This window comes from Aquila chrysaetos, chromosome 11 (genome assembly GCF_900496995.4).
Source record: "Aquila chrysaetos chrysaetos chromosome 11, bAquChr1.4, whole genome shotgun sequence".
Lineage (NCBI taxonomy): Eukaryota > Metazoa > Chordata > Aves > Accipitriformes > Accipitridae > Aquila > Aquila chrysaetos.
In genome coordinates, this window is record NC_044014.1 from 39,848,180 (window position 1) to 39,862,888 (window position 14,709).

Sequence of the window (14,709 nt, forward strand, 5' to 3'; positions counted from 1 at the left end):
CTAAAATGTATGAGCTCAGTGTTGCCTCCCTCCCATCAAAGCCAAACCAGCTTCATGCAGCCGCAGTGGTGAGAACCTGTCTGCGGCGCTGGGGGAGAACAACTGAGCAGAGCTGGGCTGCGCCAGGGGAAGTGGCGGGAGCCCGGCCACCAGCAGCTCCTGCAGAGGCTGGGTCAGAGCCTCCCAGGGACGATGAAGCAAACCCGGGTTTTGCACAGTTTGGGGCCAACCCTTCCTAAAGGCTGACCACCCCTTCTCCCTCACCCCCCGCAGAGGGAAGGCTTTGCAAGGGGAGAGCGCCAGGCAGCAAGTGGTGAACACACAGTTGAGCTGCCCACACTCCTCCTTGTGTTTTCAACTAACCTCTCACCTTTTGTTCAGAAGATGAGAGGAATGGCTCTGAGCAAACCAGGCTCTGGACCCTTCTTCATGGAGGAAAGAACTTTTTTCCCCAACAGAAGCATTTCAGAGCCAAGTTCAGGGTGGGGAGAAGTTTTACTTCTTTTCAGCCGTAGTTTGTCTGTTTTTTTTGTTCCTGGTCTGGAGCTGATTTTTAACCGGTCGTGCTCGGTGCCATTGGAGTCTGTAGAGATGGTCATCTCTGCTAGCCTGATTTTTGCTGTTATCTTGGTTCTTGCTGAGCCTGGGTGGGAAAGAGAAGCTAATTAAGAGCCACAACATTGCTACAAATAAGACAAGAAAAAGCCTCCACCCCTGCAGCACTATCCCCCCTTTATCTTGCTAGCCTAAAAATTCACACAGCAGCCTGCCAGAGATGGGTTTTGCTGAGGACTGAGATATACCTATGCCAGGAAAGCTGCTCTGAAACACTTGTCATTTTGGTGAACCTGGGAAATCCCTGGTGTAGACCATCAGTACAAGCTCGCAGCACAGCTAGAGCACTGCAAAGTGTTACCCATAGCAAAGAGGCACTCAGACTGAATGCTCAAAATCTGCTCATGTGGGTGGAAAAATAAGGGTGAGATTTTCAGGCATGAAACCGGCAGAGCCAGCTCCAAGGGTGAGGGGCAGCTATCCCTGGAACACGATGTTCTCCAGCGCAAGGCTGGGGCTCTGAGGAAGAGGCCCTCAGTTCCCCACTGCAACTCCCCTCAGCCCCTTGCTGAGCAGAAAACCTCCCTTTATTAAAGCTGAGCTCAGGCATTGCATGCTCAGTTAGTTACTCATGGACCGAGGTGCTCACCATGGTGCACTGGCACGCATGGGACTGATAAGTCAGAGCACTGATTTGCATTTGGATTTACCATTAAGTAGTTTAGTGAGAAGCTACTGCTGAATGACTTCAGCCTCGCTGCCCAGCTGGGCTATTGCATCCAACCTAAAGCCCACCCTCCTCCTGCCTCCTCCTCACCTCTGCCGGGCACAGGGTTCCCATTCATCCTCGTCTAGCTATTAACACACCCACACACATCGCTAAGAAAACCCTCTCTCTTCACCTTTGGCACATGCAGATCAGGCTTGTAACCCAGGCTGCCAGCAACCTGGAACAACCAGTCAACATAATGCGGGGTGAGCTGGAAACCCCAAAATCCTGGGGCCAAACAGGCCTGCCCAGGGGAGACCACATGCCACGTGCATACCCAGAGGCAGGCAGAGATGTGTGACAGCTCTGTCTAGGAAACCAAACCTTACAGTGCTGGGGCAGGCGTGTATCCCTGCACAAGCAGCCGGGGAACCCGCAGCAGCTTTGTACGGACTTTGAAGTTAATGAATCAGAGCTGGGAGGATTGGGAAACCCAGACTAAGTGTCAGCTGCACTGGGGGAAGCAAAAATAATGAAGCAAGGCTCCCCCAGAAGACTGATTGTTTCAGAGTCCAGAAGCAAAGGGGAATGGATACAGCAAGCTCAGGAAATCGAAAACAACTTTTGGTAAATACTTCCTCTCACTCCAACAGTTGGTCTTTTATCAAAACTTGTTCAGACCCTGACAGCAGCGCGCAAAGCAGCTCTGCTCTGTCGTAATGCAAAAGACAGGCCCAGCGGCCAGGAGGTTAGCAGCTAACAGAGGGGAGTCAGGTTCAATTTCCCTGGAAATTGCTCACAGAGGAAAGCTGGAAGACAAGGAGCACTGCTAATGTCCTTCTGCAATGCCACTGCTTCTCCTGCATGGGGCAAAGCCCTCGCTTGTGCCCTCTGCCTCCCACACCACAGCTCCCCACAGCTCATCCCTGCACTCCAGCGGGAGGGAGAGCAAAACAAAAGCAAAGCAGGAAGGACGTGAGCCCCCATCCCTGGGAGCGGATTGATGGTGTCAGAGCACCATGGCTCCCTGTGCCAGGGTTTTCCCTCCCACCACTGTTGCTTTCGCAGCACCTGATGTAAATCTGCCTGGCAGCATGGTTAACCTGCCTTATTAAAGGCTGCTCTATCAGTAAATCCTCAGCCATCTATGGAGACTCTTCCAGCTTGCTGGGCTTGTAGCTGCCACCGGGGGCTTGTCTCCTTTTAGCAGCATGGCAAGGGGAGTATGGAAAGATGCTTTTCTACCCCAAAAGCACCCCAGCAGGGCCAGTTCATGTGTGTGATGCACAGGGCACATGCAGGGCTGCAGTATTCCATCGAGGCACTACATCCCCATCAGGCTGGGCACCCAAGGGGCATGTCCGAAGCAGAGTGCCAAGAAAACAACTTGTTTTAAGAGAAAGGGCCCAACTTCTCTCGCTTGGGACTCATTAAAGTCAATGGAAAAAAGCCCTTTTTATCTTCCCTAGGCTTTGCCACTTACGTCTCATGTCAGCTTGACGTCAGTGTAGTCACTCCAGATTTATGCTGGTTCAGAAAAAGGGAATCCGTTGTGACAGGTCCCAATGAGAAGAGGGGAGAGCTGAGTCCTCCAGCCACAAAACTCAGTGTCCATGTGGAGAAGCCAAGCCTCCCATTTTTACCAGAGGCATCTGAAACTGCCTCTTGATGCATTATAACGTTCTCCCTCTTTCTCCTCAATAAAAGAATGCTATTGACTTTGTACGCATAAGAATGAAAATAATTGGAAGTTAAGCTGGAGCACTGGTACCTGCTTCAAATTTGAGAGGCCTGTTGCTGATTACAGACAGAGGGGAGTAAAGTATATATACTTACTAGATTAATATTAAGAAGTAGTAAACACATCCTTGCAACTTCCCTTTAAGGACATTAGCTTGTAATGGTGGTTCATGTCCTTCAGGGTCAAAATAGCTTTTTTTTTTTCTTTGGCCATATGCTGCTACTGATGCAGTGAATAAAAAGACACTTCTTTGCTTTAAGACGGGTCAGCAGAGAGACAGCGTGAGAGCCCCTCTTTGCAGGCGCTGCTGCCCACCACCCACCTTGCAAACGCCCATCCTGCCTGTGCCAGTGGATCTTGCAAGGGATCAAGGCAAAGCCAGCATAACCCGAGTCACCCGCAGAGGTCTGCCTTTCTCAAGGGCTCTGCTGCGTGTCGGCGAGGGGAGAGCTGCCTCCCACCGGTGCCCCTGCCTCGGCAGCGGGGAACAGTGCTTGGCTGCGCACACAACTGTCCCTGCATATTTGGAGCGTGGGGGTTAGCGCGGAGGCTGAAATATCACGCCTATCAGTAGAGCCCTATGAACAGAAAATAGCAGAGGATCTGGTGGCAGTTTCCTTTCAAGACGTACAGGAATAGCAGCACACATCTCTGCCGGATCATATGGACTGAATTCCTCAGCCCGAATCCTTCGGCTTTGAATTCTTCTGCAAACCATTTTTCCCCCCTTGGCTTGTTTGTTGTTTCAGGACCACTAAATTACCGAGAATGGTTTATATTATATAACCACCCTGTCCTTATTGCGTTTTGGGGAGGAGACTCTGACAAACAGCCAGATCTAATTTGTACTTTAAATTGGCTTCTGGGCCAGACAGTCATGCCTTCCAGATGGAAAATCCAGTTGCACTCACCAGCAGATATCCTGGTGCATTCAGCTCCCAAATCAGCTTTGTCCAAAGCATGCTCTAGCATGCAATTTGCTTTTTTACAGTCTAAGAGAGGCTGATGGTCACCGCAGTCCCTGGTGAGGCAGCATCGTTTTCCATCACCTGTACCCGTTCAGCTGTCAGCCCTGCCTCACTGTCCTGTTGTTTTTCCTAGAAGCCTGTACGACAGCTGTAGCAGCTTTGTAACTGCCAGATTCCGGATTTGTCTCCCTGGGAAAGTCCTTTCAGGTTGCCTTTTCCAAGGGTGACTCTCTGCTACGCTTGCTCAACCTATTTAACACTACCCAAAATCAAAAATAATTTTGAGAAAGCAAATGGCATGCTGCTTTTCACGCATGCAAGGATTTGTATGGTGCAAGATCCTCTCGTCTCCTGCCAGGGCAGAATCAAGGATATGTTCAACCCTGGTTTAGGTTACAGCCAGGGACTGGCCTGTGGCACATTATGCATGGGACACTAACACTGCTCACAGCCACAGGGTGTTAAAATGCTGCCGTTGACAGCGACAAGCCCAAGCTGTCATTTGCTTTGTTGGGGGCTAGCAAGGCGAGGTGGCAACTGCCTTGAGGCAGCCCCCAAACATGGCTGGGAGCAGGTCTCTGAGCTGCCCTGTTCCATGTGTCCAATTTGGGGACCTGGTGGGAACAGCAGCCCAGACTGAGACGCACAAACCATCTCTCACAGGCAGGTACAATGCCTGGGGCTGGCCACTTGCCTGTATTCATCCACAGGGAAACAACATTGGAAGATGCCCATCATCTGCACCGGAGGCAGGCGTAAGCCTACATACAGGTGGCCTCAGAGGGTCTTGTGGATTCCTCACAGTCCCTGTGACATTTTTTTGTCCTTTTAGTCTTTCTGTTGCAAGCCACATACAGTTCTAGGGCTGTATGGCTTGATGGATAGACAACTTGGTCTTTTTCCCACCTCTGCCACTCTTCTGCTTGGTGGCTTTTGGCATGGCCTTTCATTCTTTGAGTCTTCATCCCTTTCCTCCTCAGTGAAACAAGGCTGTTCTGTAAGTTGCTTTAAGATAAAATGCTGACCTGGGTTATTGTTCAGGGAAAAAAGATGAATAAACCGTCAGCCACAAAGCTTTTCAAGCTGAAGTTATCAAACCCCTACCTTGCAAGTCCTGAATCTCATGCTGCCCGTGAACACATCCTCCTCCTGGTCTGGAAAGGCTCCTGTCACCAGGGCATCATTTAAAAGCCTGCTCATGTTCACCTCACACCTCCAAGAGACATGTGCCATGTATCACCCAGGGAAAGGCAATGAGCAATGCTGAGGGAGACCTGAAAAGCCCTTACGAGACAGCACTGACTGAGCCTCCCTCACTCTTAATGTTTTGTCTGATGCTGATAGAAGAACAACCATCCCATTGCAACACTTCTGTGTACTTGCTGAGTTTCTCCATGTTTTCGGGGGCTTCGTCTGCCTAACAACATGCATGGGACTGAAACGAGATTTTGGGGGAAAGATTAAGAACACGCTTCCTTGGGGCCACCGTCTGTGGACAGCCAGATCTTGTAAGAAAAGTCAGAAGATTGTCAATCATGCTATAGATGGGCAAGATCACTCCTGAAAGTCTTAATGAGAAGCCCACCCCTCAAAGCCAATGCTGCAGCTGAGGGCATTTGGGTAGACTCAGCCCTGATGGTCCTTGCAATGGGCACTGCATTACACAAGAACAGAACCACAGTGGCTGACAGAGAAGCTCAGCCAGCCACATTTCTTGTGTGCGAGAGCCGAGGTGTTGAGCAACACACAGCAGAGACAGGCAGATCTGCCGCCAGGTCTCCACTACATAGCCTAACAGTACCCACGCATCTCCTGAGTCTCCATTTCCCAGTACCTCTTGTAGGGACACACATTTAGCAAAGAATTGTAAACCACCATCAAATCTGAGTGGTTGCACTTTACAGCCACTTCAGCTCAGGCCCAAACAATTGCATAGAGTCCACAGTAGTGAAGACCAGGCCCGTATATTATTTTAAAGGAGTAGTTTGTTTTGGTTTCACTCCCCTGCCCACATCTCTCCGAAACTGCCCTCTGTTTGTTTGGGATATTTGCAGGCATGCAAAGTTTTCCTGGCCGACTTTGCAAGGGACATTGTCGTCCTAACAGGCTCTGCCTTTGACTCCTGTGCTGCTGCAGCCAACTCCTTGGACTCCTCTGCAGAGTAAATCAAATGACATGTGCAAAAGCAGACATGAAAAAATAACATATGCAGAAGGACTGACATGTTAAAGTATGAGCAATAACTGCAGGTGTGCAAGAGAGCTTCAGGGCTGATGCTTATTGCTCCACTGGATAAAAAAAAGTCTCGAGGACCAGGGAACTACACAACAGCATCCAAGTCAAACTCATGCAATTCTCCCTTCTCCCTAGAAGCTGGCATTTTGGAAAGGGGGGAAACTGCAGCACAGTGAACCCAAAACTGCTCCCAAACACTCTCAGGTTATAAATAGCTCCCCCCAGGCCCTGCCCCCATTTGATGCTCCCCTCGCACAGGATCGGGAGGCCCAGTAGCAGGGACTAGCGAGAACTGGATTGTGAAAAGATGGAAAACAAGTTTCCTGAGGGAAAAGAAAAATCAGGCTTGTTTCACTTTGAAGGCTTGTTTGTTTGGCGCCTTTGGAAAAAGGAAAGAAAACAGTGATGTTTTTGATAAAAAAAAAGCCCAAATGCAGAAAGAAATAATGAAAAATGAAATAAGACAGTTATGTCTTGACAAAAATGTTGGCCAGCCACACTGCTGCATCTAAGTGAGACGTGGCTCAGCATCGCTCAGCAGCAGCAAGGGTCCTCACAGACCATTGCTGGCAACAGCCACTGAAAAATCTTGCCTGGGCTTAGAGCTCACACCCCCGCTATTTATATTAGTTGTCTGCAATTTGTATGAATGGTATGATCTCAGCAGCATGCATGTTTATCTATCTGTTAATGCCGTGCTGTTGCCTGCCACACACCAGGGTCACTGGGTGAGGCTTCTTGCTCTGCCTCCATAAAGACAGGGCCAGGTTTGCAGCAGCAGCCTGATACGTTTTTCCACTCCCACCCTACCATGCCAAGAAGCATCCATTGCGGATCAAACCCTCTTCTCTCAGGGAATTTATTTCATAAATACCTTCAATCTGGCTGATTTCTTGGGGCTGCCCTTCCAAAGAGCCATGCAAGGGTTGTTAGGGGGAGCTGTGTTTGGAAAAACAGGCGGTAAGCAGTTAAGTATTGTTCCTGGTAAAAAGCTAGGGCTGTGCAAACAGCAAAGCAGCCCAAACAAGCTGCCTCATGCTCCCAGCCACACTAGGACAAAACCACAACGAACGATCCAAAGCAGTAGTCTTCAATACCCCCTTTTAGCCCTAAACCAGCTAATCTGCACAGTCATAAACTATATGTGATCCTACAATAAACCAGAGGGAGGGATACCTTTCTCACCATAGCTGTGCCTCAATTCACATCACAACAGCAATAAAATTACATTATGTACAGTTAACTTTGCACATATCTATCAAATGTCCTGTAGTCAAAACAGGTCATCTCACAAAATACGTTATCGGTTGCAAGTATCAAAGCAATTTTTCTTCCTCCTTGCTTAGACAAAACACGTTCTTGCCCCAGCAAATTAACGCATTGCGGGGTTTCTTACACAATTACAGAAACCTAGGAGCTTCAGTGCCAAACCTGTGCTTTTGTCATCAAAGCATCTAGTGCTCTGAAACTAAAAACCCACCCAAACACTTCCCTTAACTTGCTTTCAATGAAGAAACTAAACTAAAAGCCTTGTGTAGACCCAGCAACCCGAACTAGTGTCCACGTGTCTTGCGCCTACACCTCAAGGTCTATCACTTAAACCCACAGCCACACAGATGAAACCCACATTTCTGTGCTTGTTTTCCTCCTCTTCCTCATATAAGCAATGTGACCCAAGAGCAGGCTATGGCAGGTCAATGGTGGCCGGCTGCCTGTCATTCACCCAGCTGCTCTCACTCCTCTCCTCAGAAAACAAGGAGAAAATAAGAGGAAGAAACTCATGGGTGGAGACAGGGATGGGAGATCCCTCACTGGTCACGGGCAAAAAAGACTCCCCTTGGGGAAAATTCATTCAGTTCATTGCCAATTAGCATACATTTGGGTGATGAGAAACAAAGGCAAAATTAAAACCCTTTCCCCAGTGTGCACCAGTGCATACCTGCCCCACCATGGCGTCTCCACAGGCTGCAGGGGAGCCCCTGCCCCGATGCCTGGAGCGCACCCCCCCCCCCCACGCTCACAGGGCTATCCCTCACTTTTTTCCCCCTCATTCCTCTCCTTTTTCCAGCATTTTTCCCCTTTCTTACTTCCATTTCCCCAAGGCGTCACACCAGCAGGGCCGAGGCGCTGGGCCTTGCGCAGCCACCAGAACCTGCTGGAACCGGCTGGAACCGGCAGTGCCCGGGGCAGCTCCCGCCTCTCCTCACAGAGACCCCTCGGCCCTGCTGCCGCCCCTGGGCCCGGGGAACCCATCCCCGGGCAGAGGGGACCTGCCCAGCCTGGGTGACCTGGACACCGGGGATAAACCAGTGCCCACACTCAAGGAGGAGCCGCCATTTCCTCACAGGGACCGCCTGAGGGCTGCAGCACTTCGCCTCCCGCCAGAGCCGCCATCTCTGAGGGTCTCACGACCCTGTACGCACATGCGCCGGTATGCTCGACATACCGCTCTTGCCCACCTCAACCCAAGTTTCCAGAGATGACAGTAATTAAGTTGTAAATGCTGCGCTTTCTTTCCCCTGCACCTCCATATGTTTTCACTTCAGCCAAACAGCAGAAATATTTCCTGGCAGCTGTCTTCAATTGAGGGCAGGGAGGGAGGTAAGCTGGCAGAGAGGAGACCCCCACAGAAAGGACACACTCTTTGAGCCTTTTGGGGAAAAAAAAAAAAAAAGAAAAAAAGAGGGGGGGAAGGAGGAGGAAAGGTGTCATTGCTCAGTTTGTGTTGATGATGCTAAGGACAGCCGTGGCGAAGGCAGCAGCGAGCGCCCGCCCCGTTACCTCAAGTCTCGCTGACAAAGCCGGCGCATCCAGCGTGCCCTGCACATGGCTGCTCCTGCTCCACGCTGCAGCCTACTACGCCAAGGAGGGAGCCCATGGCTGGGGTCAGAGGAGCTTCATAAAAGGTGGAACAACTTCGCAGAAACCTGTCTGGAATAGCAACCCACTGACAAATCCCTCCAAGATGCCTGACTGCAAGAAATGGAAGTGCCAGAAAAAAAAAAAAACAGCCCAAAGCCCAGACCTTCAGCCCCCATGGCCATGGCAGTTTCATGGAGAAGCACTTCAGTTATCCCTTGCATTTTGTAAACCAGCCCTCTCCTGCTCCCCTGTTCCTTATAGCCCCTTGCATCAAGGGCTGGTAAAGCCAGGGCAGCGCAGCAGGGATGGCTAAGCACCAGTTCTCTGCTGTTCCATCCAGTGCAGCAATTTGGGGACAGCCAACGAAGCTGGTCAGCAGCTGGCTTGGTATGAAAGAAGCCAGTCTTTACCCAAGGCACAGCTAAGCTAGGTGAAAATTGCCTTCACCACCAATGGCCAAAAGGGCACAATGGTAAAGATGGCTCGCTCTCTTGGGGGCAAGGGGGCACTTTCACACACCATTTTCCAAGACCTGGAAACCTGAAGTATCCCCTGAACTGCCTCCTCCCAACTGACAGCCTCCTGCATTAGGTCTGTAGAGCCCATGGCATTGCTGGCAGCAAGGGGTGGAAGGTCATGCTGTCTTGGCTTTATTCACACTTTCTTGCAATGAGCTCACATCTCTCCCAGGGATCTCTGTTTCTGGATGCTGAGAAAAAGGTCCTTATCTTCACTTCTGTGTTTCCTTGCCTGAAATCAAACAAGGAGAATCCTTCCTAGAATTAGCGCAGCAGATACCAGTGCAGAAGCCAAACCAGGAGCAGTAACCTTAGCAAACACCATGCTGGCCTCAGCACAACACTCCTGCCTGGGAAAGCACAGAGGCATCATGTACATCCCCACTGCTGTGCGCTCACATGCAAGCTGCAGGGCCAAGGATTAACCTTCCCAGACAAAACTGGGAGCAGGAGACAGGAGTCACAGGCTGAAGATCAGAGCTGGAAAAAACAGAGACCACAGCAAGGCAGAGATCAGGATCCAAACTTGCTACATGTCAGGGAGCACTTGGAGCTGGGTTCAGAAACCGAGCCCTGGCCAAAAACTTGACAGCTCCTCTTCGCTGGCAAGGGCTCATGCCATCACGATCCTAGGCAGAGCTGACCTGCGCCACGGGAACGATAAAAGACAGTGTGGTGAAATATCGCCTGTAAGCAGCTCTTGCTCTTACAAGCTAATTTCACTTCAGCCCCGTTCTCCACACAGAGCTTATTTTCCTCTCTTTCCATTTGCAGGACATCAGGTTTTCTCTTCAATATTATAACCCTTCCAGCAGATCCACTTGTGCTTTTTTCATATCCTTACAGGGACATATTTAAAAAAACCCAGCACAAAGCTGTTTTCCGTGGCATATCCTCCAGGCTGCCCTGCTCCTTTCTACAATCTCTGCTTTTCTCCCAAATCCACCTTGTACCAAAGTAACATTTATTTACACTTGAAACACACTCCTGCTGTGTCCCAGCCCCTATGTTGAAGTACAACAGCATTGTGAAAAGCACCTGCCATTTCCAGAGGGAAAGCCCATTAATTAATGACTGTCAGAGCCCCAGCTAATCATTCTGCATGGGTTACCTTTGCACAGAAGCCAACAAAGTAATAAAATCGCCAGGGCCAGTGTGAACTGCTGCACTACCCAAAACATGATCAGCTACTGCTACGGTATTTCCATAAAAGCCCATGCCCTCTCCTTCCAGGCCATTCCACCTCCACGTTTATTTTGGTGCACCATGGGCTTGAAGGGCAAACGTCCTCATACAGGTTTCATCATGTCATAGAAAACATCAGAATATCTCAACTGCGCACCTGCTTTTATTCTTCACCTTGATGGCCTGCAGAAAACCCCAAAAAACATGCATCACAGTTAAAAACCAGGCAGATACAGCCACATTCAATACTCAGAGTTCTGCCTTGCATTGGAATATCCAGAAAATCGTAATTTTGCAATATCCTCTTTACCTTTCAGGTTACTCTAGGTCCCCAGTCCCACAACAGCAGAAGCTGAGCCCCACCTTTTTACATAAGCTCTCCTCCTTAGCTCTTACAGCCACGCACAATCAGGAAGGTCACTCTTGCTGCCATGCTTCCAGGTGGTCCCAATTAATCCCACAGAGTTAGAATACAGCACATAATCAGGAGCTCGCCCTCACAGTCAGCAGCTAGGAACCCCAGACACACTGTATTTATCTGTAAATCAAAGTGAAGCTAAGCAGCTCCCCAGCCCTGACAGCATTGGTGTGTCTCCCAGAACTATTACAAATTATTTTTATGACATGCTACGTGTCTTTCCACGATGGACAATGTGTTTACTCAAGAGTTTCTTCCGAAAAAAATGCCAGGGGCTGTCCATTGGGACCAGAATAAATTCAAGAGGATATGCCATCCTGTTTTATTTTTTATCCATCAACATCCATTGTGCTGTTTAAAGAACTTAGAAGAGTTCTGTTAGTGGAAAGCTTCTCAATGCTTTGATTTCTGTTTCTTTCTCCCCCCACCCCCTTCTTTCTCTGCAAAATGCCACTTGCAATTCCCCCCCCCCTTTTTTTTTTTTCCTGGGTGGTTATGCTAAAACTTCTGCCCAAAGGCTTCTGGCCAAATTTTGCCCTCAGATATGCACATTCAACTGCCGGTGAAATTAGTGGCTTGTTTGCATGCAAGCTGGAAGAAGGAATTTGGCTCCATTGGCAGCATTTTCCAAGCGGCCACACAGTGCATGCACACCAATTGTTTGGACCTGTGCTTCAGACACCATGGCCCAGGGGCAGCCAAATTCCCAGACCCCCACAAGTCACATACCAAAATCTTCACACTGGTGAGCTGCGCAGGAGGCATACCTCAGCCCTTGGCGCTGGAGGGGGGGTAACACTCCCGTGTGGCATGCCGGCACAGAAGCTGGGTGCTGGCTTTGCTCTCCAGGGCTTCATCACCTTCTTGGCCACAACCCCGCTCAGCTGCAGGTAGGGTCACAGCACAGAGGAAAGTTGTCATTACACATTAAAAAATGTGCATTATCCACACATTGAGGATCAACCTGGGGTTATGGTGGATGGCTGAGTGATTCAGCTCACGCAGGAGCTCACTTGCTCTCTACTGATTACAGAGGGAGATGGATGTCTCCATGCACTGCCTGGAGTTATGTCACCAGACACCCACAGGCTCAAATATCACATCCTATCTGCCACCCCACACAAAGGCAGAGTGCTCCCTGCCAGCAGATACCGCTGAAGCTCAGTCATGGGTTTAACGCCTATGGGACATCCAGGGGGACATTCAAGACAGGCTGGATCCTCTGTAGCACTTGCAGGGAAATCAGCTGCTTCCTGGTGGAAGGAGGTTTGCTTTCATCCTTCCTGGTATCTGGAGACATACCAGATATGTCTTCCACCATCTGCTCCTGTTCAGGCTGGTACCTCCAATGTGTGGTGGCAGAACAGAGGAGCCTCAAGAGTAGCTCCTCTAATTGACCCTGGCAGGAAGGACGGCAGGTCACAGAAAGGCTGCTTTCAGGACTGTAACAGACTCAGATAACTCGACCGACATTGAGCCCAAAATTCAGACAAGACCAAGCGCAGACCTTTCCCACACACATATGTGCATTTAAAAGTCTGCGTGTGCACACATTTAAATAAATACAGGCAAACAAAATTAACATCCCTCAGCCCTTCTTGATTCTGGTAAAAAGGAATTATGAAGGATGCTAGCCTTGTGTTTTGGGATCTTGGCGTGACCAAGCTGTCTTAGAAGAAAACCTGTTTGGGGAAAGTCTGGCTCTTCCTTTCTTCTGCCCACATGTGCATGCATGTGTGTGCGTGGTAGTATCCCTGGACAAGTCTGCCACTATGGGGAAATTGGGACAGAGGAAGCAGCGCCGTGCACGACTGGTCCCCATGTTATTTCAGTTAGTGGCAGGGCGGTAATGAATTCCAAGATGGGTGGAGGGTGGAAGAATGAACCAGCCCAACATTAATCTTCTGTTCATTCAGCTAACAGCATAATCTCCAAATGTCCACAGCCTGTTCTTCAAAAAAGAGGATAAAGAGCAAATGATGTAACATGCGCACCACATTTCCAGCCCAAAGGCCTCTCTGGTATTTGTGTCTACCTCTCTTCCAGTCTTAACCACCTCTCCTCCATGCTGAGACACGTAGGGAGAAAACAACATCCCTGCCCCAGGACCCAGCAAACATCCTTTTCAAACCTGATTATTCCCTCTCTTGGATTTTGGGAACCAACCTAAACACACCCTGAACCGGGCTGTTCATAGAAATCTCCCAGGTTAGCTGTTGAACCAAAGACAAATAAGGCATTTCTGGTCTACAGAAATTACCTTTTTGTCAACAGGATTGCTTAACAGCTCTGGATGACCACCTTCTTCCAGAAATACGTAACCATCTCCTGACAGTTAAAGGCTGCAAAATCTTTCAGTCATTCAGCTGACTTTCTTGGCCTTTATTCTGCAGTTCATGTTCTGCAATGGTCCACTGACATCTGTGAAGCTGATCATTGAACAACACTCCTTGCCATCAACAAGAGTATCGGGAAGTGACTCTGTAGAAACACACGTGACTTACCTATTAGCGTAGTGCAAGAGTTTCAGACCTTCCGCCCAGACAGCACCCGCAAGCAATGGACTTCCAACAGCTTTGCCTTGATTTTTGACCTGGAAATATTTCTAACCTTCAGAGGTCTCTGTACCTCACTAAATGCGAGGGTTTTTTTGAACTGAACCTGTTCTCTGGCATCCAAGTAGTCCCGGTGGAGCTGAACCAAAAAAAGCCCAATAAACTGCTCCACTAAAAGAACAAAGATAATTGCCCCCAAAGGAAGAGCCTCTCCAGTGTCTTGGCTACACAACACAATGATAAAACTGAGTAAAACTGGTCTCAGTCTCTGTTGACTCCAGAGACCCGGATGGATTTTGTTGCCATCGCTTTGAACTGAATGACACAAAAGACCCCATTTATTCTTCCTTCTTCATTCCCTGCCATAAAAGCCAGGAAATGCAGTAATATGGCATTTCCAGTGCCATTTCATTCACTTTGTGCCTGAATTATTTTTATTTCCCAAGGCAAATGGAGAAGTGTGAGACAAGCGTCTGTCCCTAATTCCAAATTTCCTGCCATTGATCAAGTTAAACCATAGATCTAATGTTGTTAGGACAATATTTTCTTCTATATGTGTCTTACTATTGATGTTAACCACTTACTGTTTATTTCCTACAGCAGCTGGGAACATGGAAACGTGTACTGAAAGGCCTGAGTCACCTCCCCGTTGTCTAACATTAGCCTCGCAGCCTGGACATGGCTCAGTAAGGACATTCTTGCCTCCAAAACCAGGAGCCCCCCTTCAGGGTGGAGCACAGACCTTCAAAGAGAAGAAACAAGTAGCAAGGAGCACTGCCAAATCAGGGAAGGCCAGACAAACAGTGAGCAGGGACGGACAGTCAGACCTTAATCCCACTAAATAGAAAGCGGATAGCCCTGAAGGGAGGGAAAGTCCTGCTACTCTGTCTGGTCATCAGAACAGTCAGGATTTCAGCTCTTCATGGACAAGTAGAGCTGGCAAGGATGGGGGAGAGCCACTGC